At 38.0% G+C, this 14,079-nt stretch overlaps 1 protein-coding gene across 2 annotated transcripts in view; it reads left to right on the top strand.

Annotated features, from left to right (window-relative positions):
* Positions 1–14,079, top strand: part of SCML2 (Scm polycomb group protein like 2) — a 121,798-nt gene that overhangs the window by 48,363 nt on the left and 59,356 nt on the right. The window lies entirely within an intron of this gene.

Raw genomic sequence — 14,079 nt, 5'->3', positions numbered from 1 at the left:
CAGAACAGTGAGGACACTGTTCAGGTTAGAGAACTTGAGGTAAAAGATTATAATTAGAATTCTTGAGGGTCAGCACAACATAATGGTCTGAATTGATAGACCACGCTGGCCAGTATGGGCAAAGCTGCAGGCCACGTTTACACCATTGAAGCTTTGCTGCTGTAAGCATTTTGGGGTGCTTAGCTATGTTTATAGTTGATATCCTATTTAAAATTACACATGGCATTCCATTGTTAATATCTTGAAGATTTTTTTTAAAGGTTGGGCATAGCAATTGTTATACATGTTTTACATGATTTTGGTTGATTTTTCAAGTTAAATTGGTGCTTTGATAGTGTTGATTTCACTTCTATAAAGATTTTACTTATGCATGTTAAAAATTTTTGACTATGAAAGCCATCATAAACTAGTATATTATTTAGTATGTTATTTCAGTCAAGTGTTTATCAGTTGTAATGCTGTGCTTCCTAAGTTGAATACTGTGCTATCTAGCCTAGATATTTTCTTTCAGAAAAAAGACATCAAAATATTGAAGCTCCTTGGTTGACTCTTCCAAGGACATAGACATACCTAACCCAGTCTTCTGTGATGAAATAACTGCTGAGATTTAACTGGAGTCTAAGCACAGAAACCAATCATTTGATCCAAGTTAAATGTGAACTTATTAGTGGAATAAAATATAAATCTACTTAAAATTTACCCCACTATATTAATTTATACCAGAAAGAAAAGAAAGATGGGTGTAGGAAATGAATAGGTAATGTGTGTGGAGGAAGGCAGTACTTAAGTATGAGCATATAGCCATAATCTTCTTGTAACTGCTAGTAGAATCTTATGTAATTTGGAATTCTAAGACATCCCATTATTCTACAGTACTACATACCATGATGTTCTTTTTATTAGGTACCTCTTTTTACCCATTCCCTGCTGTCATAATTTTAGGTAACAGATGTTAATGGTTGATTTTTGTACAAGTTAGTTTGATACAGATTTATGTATCTGTATATGATACTAAAATAAGGCATAGTCTCTGCCCTCAAGAAGTTCACCTTCTACTGGGAGAGGGATGAATGGAGGGATAGACTTTTAAAAAGATACAATACAAAGTTAACAGTGTAAAAATAGAGATATATGCTAGATACCAAGGTGGCCGAAAGACATCTGGTTTGTTTAGGCTGGCGGTAAAGGTGGTTGCATAAAGGAACGCTTCACAAAAAGATGTATGATGGAAGTATTAAGAGAGGAGAAGGAGTTGGACAGGCAGAATGGAGATAAAGGTAGGAGATAAAGACATCACAAAGGTGTGAAATTGCACAGTGTGTTCTGCAAACTGATGAGTTCAAGTTGGGACATGGTAACTTCGGAAGGTGTAGTCAAGAATGCTATTGTCGTTCAGTATCTGGTCTCTACCCTTTTGCTCCCCTTAGTAACAGTTTGGCTGCCTAACATAAAGACTAGATTTCTAGCTTTAGCAGTTAGTTATGGTCTTGACACTTAAATCCTTGTCAGTGGGATAAAAGCACAGATAGTGTGTTACAGAGAGGTGAATGTACCCTTTTCCCTTCTTGCTTCTGTTCTGTTGTTAGAAATGTGGTTGTTTTGGATGGAGCTCTATCTTGAACTATAAAATGGGAACCATATTCTAGGCATTTTGAAGTGGAAAGCAGAAAGGAGCCAGACTCTCTGAGAACTTTGTGGAGCAGAATTTTTATACTAACCTATTCCAGACTGTTATTTGAGAGAAATAAACTTCTGTGTTATATAAACCACTATTTTAGGCTTTTCTGTTACTGTTAGCTGAATTTAATCCTAACTGATTGATGCAGGGTAATTTAGGACGTCCAGGTGAACATGTCCATTGGATTGATGCACATGCAGGTATGATGCCTACAAGTTAGGTCTTGGTTGACAAAGTGGCTTTAAGAATCATCAGGTTCATTCAAATAAGTATTCTTTGTGTCAGGTGGGATTATAGTTATTGGCAGGGGTGGGGATTATGGAGGTAAGGCAGCTTACACATACTGTTAATAACAATAACTGGTGGAAGTTTTGGGTGTGATTTTTGGTGCATGTGTAACAGAAGGTAGACGAGGACCGACAGAACCTTGTGGGTCAACATTTAAATAAATAATTCTTATACTTAAATCAACTGGGGGACCTTGTTAAAAGGCTGATACCCTGATACTCTTGAGTTGGTGTTCTGAATTAGTAAGTCTGGAGTGGGGCACAGGTGCTTCCATTGCACATGGTTTGAAGCCCAAACTTTGAGAAGCACAAGAGTAAGAGATGGGTAGATGATAGAATTCAATTTAGGACACTGAGAAACAATATATATAAATGTAGGAGATTCATTGGAGAAGGAAATGGCAATCCACTCCAGTACTCTTGCCTGGAAAATCCCATGGACGGAGGAGCTGGTAGACTGCAGTGCAGTCCATGGGGTCACTAAGAGTTGAACACGGCTGAGCGACTTCACTTTCACTTTTCACTTTCATGCATTGGAGAAGGAAATGGCAACCCACTCCAGTGTTCTTGCCTAGAGAATCCCAGGGACGGGGGAGCCTGGTGGGCTGCCGTCTATGGGGTCGCACAGAGTTGGACATGACTGAAGTGACTTAGCAGCAGCAGCAGAAGATTCGTTAGATTGATTCCCCCAAAAACAGAAGAGAAAAAGATTTTACGTAAATAAGTAAATAAGTATTCACCACTATCAAATGTGACATAATTCTCTCTCTTTATAATGTTCAACTTTTATCTGTCCTAAAGAGATGCGTTTCTTGCAGATAGTTGGATTTTAATTGCCAGTCGGCTAGTCTGTTTTTTTAACTGGAGCTTATTTTTTTTTTTTTTAGTTCTACCAGTTTATTGCTACCAACCTGTCACCCTCCACCCTCATGCACATATGCTCAGTCATGTAACCCCATGGACTGCAGCCCTCCAGGCTCCTCTGTCCATGGACTTTTCCAGGCAATAATACTGGAGTGGGTTGCCATTTCCTTCTCCATTAACTGGAGCTTTTAATCTATTTATATTTATTGTAATCACAAATATATTGAGTTTTCAATATGCCATCTTATTTTGTGCTTTTTATTTGTCTTGCCTTTTCCATGTTCTAGTTTCTTTTCTTATCCTTGGATTATTTTTTCTTACTCCATTTGTTCCCCTCTTGTTTGGAAGTTATACACTATATTTTCTGTTTTTATAATACTCTAGGAATTTTAACATGTTTTCTTAAAGGAAGTCTGAAATTAATATCTTTATTCTGCATCAAAACAATAAAGGAAACAGAATATTCTACCCATTTATGCCCCTCAAATTCATGTTATTACTGTTGTATATTTTAATTATGCATTTTTGTAATCCTATAAACTGTGTATGTGTGTGTGTGTGTGTGTGTGTGTGTGTATATGCTTCCCTGATAGCTCAGTTGGTGATAAATCCACTTGCAATGCAGGAGACCCTGGTTCAATTCCTGGGTTGTGAAGATCTGCTGGAGAAAGGATAGGCTACCCACTCCAGTATTCTTGGGCTTCCCTTGTGGCTCAGCTGGTGAGTCACCCTGCAATGTGGGAGACCTGGATTCAATCCCTGATTGGGAAGATCCCCTAGAGAAGGGAAAGGCTACCCACTCCAGTATTCTGGCCTGGAGAATTTCATGGACTGTATAGTTCATGGGGTCGCAAAGAATTGGACATAACTGAGCGACTTTCACATCACTTCATACACACACACACACACACACACACAGTGCTGCTGCTGCTAAGTCACTTCAGTCGTATCCGACTCTGTGCAACCCCATAGATGGCAGCCCACCAGGCTCCCCCGTCCCTGGGATTCTCCAGGCAAGAACACTGGAGTGGGGTGCCATTGCCTTCTCTGACATACACACACTACATCTTCTTAAACCAGTTGTCTGTTGATGGGCATTTGGATTATTTCCATGTCTTCGCTATTATAAATAATGCTTCTGTGAACACTGGGTTGCATGTATTTTTTCAAATTAGCGTTTTCATCTTTTCTGGATATATAGCCAAGAGTGAGATTTCTGGATCATATGGTAGCTCTATTTTTAGTTTTTAAAGGAACCTCCTTACTGTTTTCCATAGTGACTGCACCAATCTGTATTCCCATCGATAGTGTAGAACGATTCCCCTTTCTCCACACCCTCTCCAGCATTTATTATTTGTAGACTTTGTGTGTGTGTGTGTTTTCCTGGTAGAATTTTACTTTTTTTACAGCTTTAAATTTACTTTTTAAAAAATTTACTTTTTTATTGAAGGATAATTGCTTTACAGAATTTTGTTGTTTTCTGTCAAACCTCAACATGAATCAGCTATAGGTATACATATATCCCTCCCTTTTAAACCTCCCTCCGATCTCCCTCCCTATCCCACCCCTCTAGGTTGATACAGAGCCCCTGTTTGAGTTTCCTGAGCCATACAGCAAATTCCCTATTTTTAAAAATAGCTATCTATTTACATATGGTAATGTAAGTTTCCATGTTACTCTTTCCATACATCTCACCCTCTCCTCCCCTCTCCCCATGTCCATAAGTCTGTTCTCTATGTCTGTTTCTCCATTGCTGCTCTGCAAATAAATTCTTCAGTATCATTTTTCTAGATTCCATATATATGCATTAGAATATGGTATTTATCTTTCTCTTTCTGACTTACTGCATTCTGTATAATAGGTTCTAGATTCATCCATCTCATTAGAATGGACTCAAATGCATTCCTTTTTATGGCTGAGTAATATTCCATTGTGTATTTGTACCACAATTTCTTTATCCATTCATCTTGTCAGTCGACATCCAGATTGCTTCCATGTTCTAGCTATTGTAAATAGTGCTGCAATGAACAATGGGATACATGTGTCTTCAAATTTTGGTTTCCTCAGGGTATATGCCTAGGAGTGGGATTGCTGGGTCATATGGTGGTTTTCGCCCCACTCCAGTATTCTTGCCTGGAAAATCCCATGGACACAGGGGCCTGGTGGGCTGCAGTCCATGGGGTCGCTAGGAGTCCGACACGACTGAGCAACTTCACTTTCACTTTTCACTTTCAAGCATTGGAGAAGGAAATGGCAAGCCACTCCAGTGTTCTTGCCTGGAGAATCCCAGGAATGGGGGAGCCTGGTGGGCTGCCATCTATGGGGTCGCACATAGTCAGACACGACTGAAGCAACTTAGCAGCAGCATCATGGTGGTTTTATTCTTAGTTATTAAAGATATCTCCATACCATCCTCCATAGTGACTGTATCAATTTACATTCCCAACAACAGTGCAAGAGGGTTCTCTTTTCTTCACACCCTCTCCAGCATTTATTGTTTGTAGACTTTTTGATGATGGCCATTCCAACTGGTGTGAGGTGATATCTCATAGTAGTTTTGATTTGCATTTCTCTAGTAGTGAGCCAAAAGAGTCTGAAATGCAGTACTTGGATGCAATCTAAAAAACGACAGAATGATCTCTGTTTCCAAGGCATACCATTCAGTATCACAGTAATCCAAGTCTGTGCCCCAACCAGTAACACTGAAGAAGCTGAAGTTGAATGGTTCTATGAAGACCTACAAGACCTTTTAGAACTAACACCCCAAAAATATGTCCTTTTCATTATAGAGGACTGGAATGCAAAAGTACCAAGTCAAGAAACACCTGGAGTAACAGGCAAATTTGGCCTTGGAATACAGAATGAAGCAGGGCAAAGTCTAATAGAATTTTGCCAAGAGAATGCACTGGTCATAGCAAACACCCTCTTCCAACAACACAAGAGAAGACTCTACACATGAACATCACCAGATGGTCAAGACCGAAATCAGATTGATTATATTCTTTACAGCCAAAGATGGAGAAGCTCTATATAGTCAGCAAAAATAAGACCTGGAGCTGACTGTGGCTCAGATTATAAACTCCTTATTGCCAAATTCAGACTTAAATTGAAGAAAGTAGGGAAAACCACTAGACCCATTCAGGTATGACCTAAATCAAATCCCTTATGATTATACAGTGGAAGTGAGAAATAGATTTAAGGGACTAGATCTGATAGATAGAGTGCCTGATGAACTATGGACTGAGGTTCATGACATTGTATAGGAGACAGAGATCAAGACCATCCCCATGGAGAAGAAATGCAAAAAAGCAAAATGGCTGTCTGGGGAGGCCTTACAAATAGCTGTGATAAGAAGAGAAGTGAAAAGTAAAGGAGAAGAGGAAAGATATAAGCATCTGAATGCAGAGTTCCAAAGAACAGCAAGAAGAGATAAGAAAGCCTTCTTCAGCCATCAATGCAAAGAAAGAGAAGAAAACAACAGAATGGGAAAGACTAGAGATCTCTTCAAGAAAATTAGAAATACCAAGCGAACATTTCATGCAAAGATGGGCTCGATAAAGGACAGAAATGGTATGAACCTAACAGAAGCAGAAGATATTAAGAAGAGGTGGCAAGAATACACGAAGAATTGTACAAAAAAGATCTTCACGACCCAGATAATCACGATGGTGTGATCATTGACCTAGAGCCAGACATCCTGGAATGTGAAGTCAAGTGGGCCTTAGAAAGCATCACTATGAACAAAGCTAGTGGAGGTGATGGAATTCCAGTTGAGCTCTTTCAAATCCTGAAAGATGATGCCGTGAAGTGCTGCACTCAATATGCCAGCAAATTTGGAAAACTCAGTAGTGGCCACAGGACTGGAAAAGGTCAGTTTTCATTCCAATCCCAAAGAAAGGCAATGCCAAAGAATACTCAAACTACCGCACAATTGCACTCATCTCACATGCTAGTAAAGTAATGCTCAAAATTCTCCAAGCCAGGCTTCAGCAATACGTGAACCGTCAACTTCCAGATGTTCAAGCTGGTTTTAAAAAAGGCAGAGGAACCAGAGATCAAATTGCCAACATCCACTGGATCATGGAAAAAGCAAGAGAGTTCTCGAAAAACATCTATTTCTGCTTTATTGACTATGCCAAAGCCTTTGACTGCATGGATCACAATAAACTGTGGAAAATCCTGGAAGAGATGGGAATACCAGACCACCTGACCTGCCTCTTGAGAAACCTATATGCGGGTCAGGAAGCAACAGTTAGAACTGGACATGGAACAACAGACTGGTTCCAAATAGGAAAAGGAGTGCGTCAAGGCTGTATATTGTCACCCTGCTTATTTAACTTCTATGCAGAGTGCATCATGAGAAACGCTGGGCTGGAAGAAGCACAAGCTGGAATCAAGATTGCCGGGAGAAATATCAATAACCTCAGATATGCAGATGACACCACCCTTATGGCAGAAAGTGAAGAGGAACTAAAAAGCCTCTTGATGAAAGTGAAAGTGGAGAGTGAAAAAGTTGTCTTAAAGCTCCACATTCAGAAAACGAAGATCATGGCATCTGGTCCCATCACTTCATGGGAAATAGATGGGGAAACAGGGGAAACAGTGTCAGACTTTATTTTGGGGGGCTCGAAAATCACTGCAGATGGTGACTGAAGCCATGAAATTAAAAGATGCTTACTCCTTGGAAGAAAAGTTATGACCACCCTAGATAGCATATTGAAAAGCAGAGACATTACTTTGCCAACAAAGGTCTGGCTAGTCGAGGCTATGGTTTTTCCAGTGGTCATGTATGGATGCAAAAGTTGGACTGTGAAGAAAGCTGAGCACCGAAGAATTGATGCTTTTGAACTGTGGTGTTGGAGAAGACTCTTGAGAGTCCCTTGGACTGCAAGGAGATCAGTCCTGGGTGTTCTTTGGAAGGACTGATGCTGAGGCTGAAACTCCAGTACTTTGGCCACCTCATGCGAAGAATTGACTCATTGGAAAAGACTGTGATGCTGGGAGGGATTGGGGGCAGGAGGAGAAGGGGGTGACAGAGGATGAGATGGCTGGATGGCATCACTGACTCAATGGCCATGAGTTTGAGTGAACTCCGGGAGATGGTGATGGAGAGGGAGGCCTGGCGTGCTGCGATTCATGGGGTCGCAAAGATTCTGACATGACTGAGCGACTGAACTGAATTGAACTGAGTAATGAGCCATGTTGAGCATCTTTTCATGTGTTTGTTAGCCATCTGTATGTCTTCTTTGGAGAAATGTCTATTTAGGTCTTTTCCCCAGTTTTTGATTGGGTTGTTTGCTTTTCTGGTATTGAGTTGTATGAGGTGCTTCTATATTTTGGAAATTAATCCTTCATCAGTTGTTTCATTTGCTATTATTTTCTCCCATTCTGAGGGTTGTCTTTTCACCTTGCTTATAGTTGCTTTTGCTGTGCAAAAGCTTTTAGGTTTAATCAGGTCCGCTTGTTTACTTTTTTTTAATTTCCATTATTGTAGGAAGTGGGTCATAGAGGATCTTGCTTTGATTTATGCCATCAAGTGTTCTGCTTATGCTTTCCTCTAAGACTTTTATAATTTCTGGTCTTCCATTTAGATCTTTAATCCATTTTCAGTTTATCTTTGTTCATGGTGTTAGGAAGTGTTCTACTTTCATTCTTTTACATGTAGCTGTCCAATTATTGAAGAAGGTGTCTTTTCCCCATTGTATAGTCTTGCCTCCTTTGTCAAAAATAAGGTACCCATAGGTGCATGTGTTTATTTTGGGCTTTCTATCTTGTTCCATTGGTCTATATTTCTGTTTTTGTGCCAGTACTGTACTGTCTTGATGACTGTAGCTTTGTAGTATAACCTGAAGTCAGGAAGGTTGATTCCTCCAGCTCCATTCTTCTTTCTCAAGACTGCTTTGGCTCTTCGGGGTCTTTTGTGTTTCCATGTGAATTGAGAAACTTTTTGTTCTAGTTCTGTGAAACTGCCATTGGTAATTTGATAAGGATTGCATTGAATCTGTAGATTGAATTTGGTAGTATGGTTATTTTCACAATATTGATTCTTCCTACCCAGGAACATGGAATATCCCTCCATCTGTTTATGTTATCTTTGATTTCTTTCATTAGTGTCTTATATTTTCAGTGTACAGTTCTTTTGTCTGAACTGTAAGGTAAGTTTATTCCTAGATACTTAATTCTTTTTGCTGCAATGGTGAATGGGACTGATTCCTTAGGTAAGTTTATTCCTAGATATTTAATTCTTTTTGCTGCAATGGTGAATGGGATTGATTCCTTAATTTCTCTTTCTGATTTTTCATTGTTACTATATATAGAAATACAGGTGATTTCTGTGTATTGATTTTCTATCCTGCAACTTTGCTTAAATTCACTGATTAGCTCTAGGAATTTTCTGATACTGTCTTTAGGGTTTCCTATGTACAGTATCATGTCATCTGCAAACCATGAGAGCTTTACTTCTTCTTTTCTGATCTGGATTCCTTTTATTTCTTTTTCTTCTCTGATTGCTGTGGCTAGGACTTTCAAAACTATGTTGAGTAGTAGTGGTGAAAGTGGACATCCTTGGGAATGCTTTCAGTTTTTCACCATTGAGAATAATGTTTGTTGTAGGCTTATCATATGTAGCCTTTACTATATTGAGGTAGGTTCCTTCTATGCCCATTTTTTGAAGAGTTTTAATCATAAATGGGTGCTGAATTTTGTCAAAGGCTTTTTCTGCATCTATTGAGATTATCATGTGACTTTTATATTTTTATATTTGTTAATATGGTATATCACATTGATTGATTTGCATATATTGAAGAATCCTTGCATCCCTGGAATAAACTCAGCTTGATCATGGTGTATGAGCTTTTTGATGCGTTGCTGAATTCTGTTTGCTAAAATTTTGTTGAGGATTTTTGCATCTGTTCATCAGTGATATTGGCCTGTAGGGTTCTTTTTTTGTGTTGTATTTGTCTGGTTTTGGTATCAGGGTGATGGTGGCCTTGTAGAATGAGTTTAGACGTGTTCCTTCCTCTGCAAATTTTTGAAAGAGTTTTAGAAGGATAGGCATTAGCTATTCTCTAAATGTTTGATAGAATTCTCCTGTGAAGCCATCTGGTCCTGGGCTTTTGTTTTTTGGGAGGTTTTTGATCACAGCTTCAATTTCAGTGCTTGTGATTGGGTTGCTCATAATTTCTATTTCTTCCTGGTTCAGTCTTGGAATATTGAACTTTTCTAAGAATCTGTCCATTTCTTCCAGGTTATCCATTTTATTGCCATATAGTTGTTCATAATAGTCTCTTATAATCCTTTGTATTTCTGCATTGTCTCTCCTTTTTCATTTCTAATTTTGTTATTTGATTCTTCTCTTTTTTTTTTTTCTTGATGAGTCTGGTTAGAGGTTTGCCAATTTTGTTTATCTTCTCAAAGAACCAACTTTTAGTTTTATTATCTTTAGTATTGTTTCTTCCATTTCTTTTTCATTTATTTCTGCTCTGATCTTTATGATTTCTTGCCTTCTACTAATTTTGGAGGTTTTTTGTTCTTTTTCCAGTTGTTTTAGGTGTAATGTTAGGTTGTCTGTTCAATGTTTTTCTTGTTTCTTGAGGTAGGACTGTATTGCTATAAACTTCCCTCTTAGAACTGCTTTTGCTGCATGCCACGGGTTTTGAGTTGTTGTGTTTTCATTGTCATTTGTTTCTAGAGATTTTTTGATTTCCCTTTTGATTTCTTCAGTAATCTGTTGGTTATTTATGAACATATTGTTTAATCTCCGTATGTTTGTGTTTCTTACAGTTTTTTTTTCTTGTAATTGATACCTAGTCTCATAGCATTGTGGTCGGAGAAGATGCTTGATTATTATTTGTAGAGTTTTTGATGATAGCCATTCTGACTAGTGTGAAATAATAACTCATTGTGGCTTTTATTTTCATTTTTCTGATAATTAGTGATTTTCAGCATCTTTTCACGTGCCTGTTGGCCAACTGTGTGTCTTCTTTGGAGAAATATCTGTATGAGTTTTCTCATATTCCAATTTTTTGATTGTTTTTTTTGCTGTTTTTGATTTGTTTGGTGTTTTGATTTGTTTGATGTTCAGTTGTATGACTTCTTTGTGTGTTTTGGATCTTAACCCCTTGTTGGTGGTTTGCAAATATCATTTGCAAATATTTTCTCTCATTCTATAGGTTTTCTTTTAATTTTGTTGATGGTTACATTTGCTGTGCAGAAGCTTTTAAATTTGATTAGGTCCCATTTGTTTATTTTTTTCTCTTTATTTCTTTTGCTTTGGGAGACTTATCTAAGAAAATATGGCTGCAGTTAATATCAGAGAATGCTTTGCCTATATTCTCTTCTGTGAGTTTTATGGTGTCATGTGTTTTTTAGTCTTTTAACCATTTTTAGTTCATTTTTGTATATTGTGTGAGGAACTGTTCTAATTTCATTGGTTTACATGTAGCTGTCTGGCTTCCCCAGCACAGCTTGTTGAAAAGATTATTTTTTTCTGCATTGTTTGTTCTTGCCTTCTTTGTCAGAGATTAATTGACCGTAGGCTCTCTGTTCTGTTTCATTGATGTGTATGTCTGGTTTTGTGCCAATACCATTGCTGTTTTGATTACTGTAGCTTTGTGGTTTCATTTATAACTACTTTTGAATACAAATAATCCAACCTGGCTTCTCTGGTGGCTCAGATGGTAGTGTCTGCCTGCAGTGGGAGAGACCTGAATTTGATCCCTGTGTCGGGAAGATCCCCTGCAAATTGAAATGGCAACCCACTCCAGTATTGTTGTCTGGAAAATCCCATGAATGGAGTTGCCTGGTGGGCTACAGTCCATGGGATTACAAAGAGTCGGACATGACTGAGTGACTTTCATACACAATCCAACCTGTGCCAAAATAGTATTTGGAAGCAGTAGAATAGAAACAAAGATATGCCCCCTGGTGCCACATTCTGATATGTAAAGATTCACGGATGTTCCCGCAAGAACCTTAGGATTCTGGGAAGAGTATGGTTAAAAGTTGTTAGTTGATATTCAGAGACATTGCATGTATGATTCATTTTTATTTTTTTCAAGCATTGCTTATTAATTGCAGATAGATTAATAGTGTTAGTACTATACTTACACAAGCTTGAAATACTCTGTTTTTGAGTAGAGAAAACATTTACTTTAGCCAATATGTCATTCATTAAATGGCAGCTATAATATAGAAGTATCATTTCTTGGACATAATGTGATATATTCTTTTTATTTATTTATTTTTGGCTCTGCTGGGTCTTCGTTGCTGTGCAGGTTTTCTCTAGTTGCAGTGAGCAGGGCTATTCTCTTATTGTGGTACATGGGCTTCTCATTGTGGTGGCTTTTCTTTTTGTGAAACTTGGGTTCCATGGCATGCAGGCTTCAGTAGTGGTGGCTTGTGGGCTTCAGTAGTTGCAGAGCCTGAGCTCAGTAGCTGTGGCTTGCAGGCTCTAGAGTACAGACTGAGTAGCTGTGGCACACGGGCTTAGTGCCCTGTGGCCTGTGAAATCTTCCTGGACCAGGGATTGAACTGGTGTCCCCTGCATTGACAGGTGGATTCTTAACCACTGAACCATCATGGAAATCCTAATGTGATACATCCTTGAAAGCGAAATGTTTTAAAATTATTTTTTATTATTTTTAATATTATTTTTCTCTAATAGAAAAAGTAATAAATGCTTAAAGCAGAACAATGAGAAAAGCATACTGAGATAACCATGGCAAACAGTTTTATCTGTATTTGGCTTCATAATGCTTAAAAAAAATTTTTTTTGCACATATAGCTTAAGAATACAGACACAGCAAAGCAGTAGAAAAACGTTATAGTGTATTTATTCTTAAAAATCATATAGAAGAATTTAGAAGAATGAGACTGTTCCTGTTTACTAAGAAAGAAAACTCCAAGATGTATTTATTGAAAAGAACAACCTCCCTAGTACATACAATATAATACCATTAAGTTAAAATAAGTATGTATTCCTATATTTAACTATGTGAAAGTGAAGTTTCTCAGTCATGTCCGACTCTTTGCGACCCCATGGACTGTAGCCTACCAGGCTCCTCTGTCCATGGGATTCTCCAGGCAAGGGTTCTGGAGTGGGTTGCCATTTTCTTCTCCAGGGGATCCTCCCAACCCAGGGATAGACTGGGGACAGCAGGCCAGTCATGAATGCCTACTAGAAACTATAGACATATGTAAATAAATACATAGAACATATCTGAAAGGCTATACAAATTTGTAATAGTGATTATTTCTGGAAAGGGTGGTAATGGGGACTTTTATCTGTGGCTTTGTTGTTGTTTAAACCAGAATGTATTGGTATGTTACGTTTGTGTCTAAATTAATTCATGGTTTCAGTTTGAAAAGAGGTTATACTGCATACTCCACTCTTTTGTCTACTTTTTTCATTATATCTTGTGACTGTATTACCATGTGAAGTACATTCCTCCAATTTCAATTTTACTTGTTTTGTGCTCCATCATGTGGCTGTACCATAATTTATTTATCCGAACTTCTGTTTTGTTTGAATTTAGGCTTTTTACACACTTATGTTATTAAATTAGATGATACGAAGAATATATCTTTGCACACTTCTCTAATTATCTACATAGAATAAGTTTGCTGAGTCAGAGGGTATGTTTCTAAGGCTGACAAATTGTCATTCAGAAAGGTATACTCACATCCATTCCCCTCAGTGGTGGGTGAAAATGTTTTTTCCTTCTCTGGTCAACTTTGGGCATTATCGTCTTATTTTTCCTAATTTTAAAAATGTTATTTTAAAATTTTTTATTTCTTAGATTACTAGTGAGGTTGAATCTTTTTGTTTCCATGCATTTTAACTATTAGTAGTCCTTTATAATTTTCTTGCTAATTACCTTTTCCCACTTTTTTCTTATTATTCCTTTCCTTGTGGATTTGTGTGCTTCATTTGTTGCACATAATCAACTCTTTGTCATAAAAATAAAACCTTTTCGTCAGTCATTTGCTTTTTAATGTCATGAAATTAAAAGATGCTTACTCCTTGGAAGGAAAGTTATGACCAACCTAGATAGCATATTGAAAAGCAGAGACATTATTTGCCAACAAAGGTCTGTCTAGTCAGGGCTATGGTTTTTCCAGTAGTCACGTATGGATGTGAGAGTTGGACTGTGAAGAAAGCTGAGCACCGAAGAATTGATGCTTTTGAACTGTGGTGTTGGAGAAGACTCTTGAGAGTCCTTTGGACTGCAAGGAGATCCAACCAGTCCG

This window comes from Bos grunniens, chromosome X (genome assembly GCF_055505025.1).
Source record: "Bos grunniens cultivar Pamir isolate PY7600 chromosome X, Bosgru_T2T1.0, whole genome shotgun sequence".
Lineage (NCBI taxonomy): Eukaryota > Metazoa > Chordata > Mammalia > Artiodactyla > Bovidae > Bos > Bos grunniens.
The sequence above is the reverse complement of the archived record's forward strand: the minus strand, read 5'-3'. Positions and strand labels throughout refer to the sequence as shown.